Here is a 1,686-nt window from a genome sequence, read left to right on the forward strand (position 1 = left end):
CTGGAGAGGACGAGGCAGACCAAGGGAAACGTGGCTAATGACAATGCGTAGGGAGGTTGGACCTGAGAATTAGGTTTTGTTATAGAGATGGCGCAGGAAAGAGACATAGCGTGAAATCATTGAGGCCGTATGCATCCCGTGGGTGCAAGAGGATTAAGTCAAAAAATAATTCCCCTCTGCATTAAACCATTGCGATGCCACGTTCATAGTTTGAATTTCATATCGGGATTTTTTGACGGGAAAGCTGAATCCCATACCTACAATATCAAGGCAGGATATTCACGTCCTAAAACAGTCTTAAAAAACGCTTATCATCTAGTTCCTTTATGGAAGTCAGAGAATGCGTTGCTGAAAGCGCTTCCTTGGTTGACCGATTCACTACGAGTTATCTGCGTTACGTTGAAGGGCCTTGATATTTAGGATGATAGTCGTAAGAAGACTTGGTAGAAGGTTGGCAAATAAATGCAAAAGTTGTACAAAAAAAAAATTACAACAACAAATTTCGTCGAAGCGATGATCAAAGAGATACTCGGTATAAAAAAAAAAAGTGTTGCACAAATAATAATTTGTTTGTTAGTTAGCTATTCCACGCTATCCCTACTTTAAGATTTTCAGCGCGCAAATAAATAATCCCTAAAATCGTACTACCAATATCGGTTACTTTGAATACGGGAAAGATGGCAAGTAAGGTTTTCTATAATATTTTAGTAAAAGAGGAATGTTAATAAATTACAATTCATTGTGCATAACTGACAACTTTCTTGAAAAAGAACATTATAACGCATAATATATATATATATATATATATATATATATATATATATATATATATATATATATATATATATGTGTGTGTGTGTGTGTGTATATATATATATATGTATATATATATATATATATATATATATATATATATATATATATATATATATATATATATATATATATATATATATATATATATATGTTTAACTGTCACAAGGATCGCATGACTTGTTATACAGCAAAAGCCAGTAGAAAATCTTAATATACTTTTGTACCAACTGCTTTCGTGCATTTTAGTTCACATTTCTTCGTGGTACAATAAAATGTAGCCTGAAGAACTGTGTATTAAAATGCGCGAAAGATCTGGGTACTAAAGTATTTTGTTATTTCCTACTGACTTTCGCTGTATGTATGTGCATATATATATATATATATATATATATATATATATATATATATATATATATATATATATATATATATATATATATATATATATAACCGAGAGAGAGAGAGAGAGAGAGAGAGAGAGAGAGAGAGAGAGAGAGAGAGAGAGAGAGAGAGAGAGAGAGAGAGAGAGAGAGAGAGATAACGATTGCGGAAGAGAAGAATTTTCAAGAACCGCCGTCAAACACTATTCTTAATAAACTCCTGTAGGCAAAATGAGCTCATAACTCAAAGCCAGAACACGGAAGGTGACCTTAGGAGGGTTGTTACTACGACTGATGCACGTGGACTACCTCTGGCACGAGGGACTTTATAGATACCTCATATCTACATACGGCGATGTTTTCATGTTCACAGTTGCCCAATATATGGCTTAGTTGTAAAACAAGAGATAATCACCAATTTAAACAAAATCGATGATTTTTAACTTGGATAAAGATTTCAAGCTACCATTCCCGCAGTGATGGCTATAGT

Source organism: Palaemon carinicauda, chromosome 1 (assembly GCF_036898095.1).
Source record: "Palaemon carinicauda isolate YSFRI2023 chromosome 1, ASM3689809v2, whole genome shotgun sequence".
NCBI classification, from domain to species: Eukaryota; Metazoa; Arthropoda; class Malacostraca; order Decapoda; family Palaemonidae; genus Palaemon; species Palaemon carinicauda.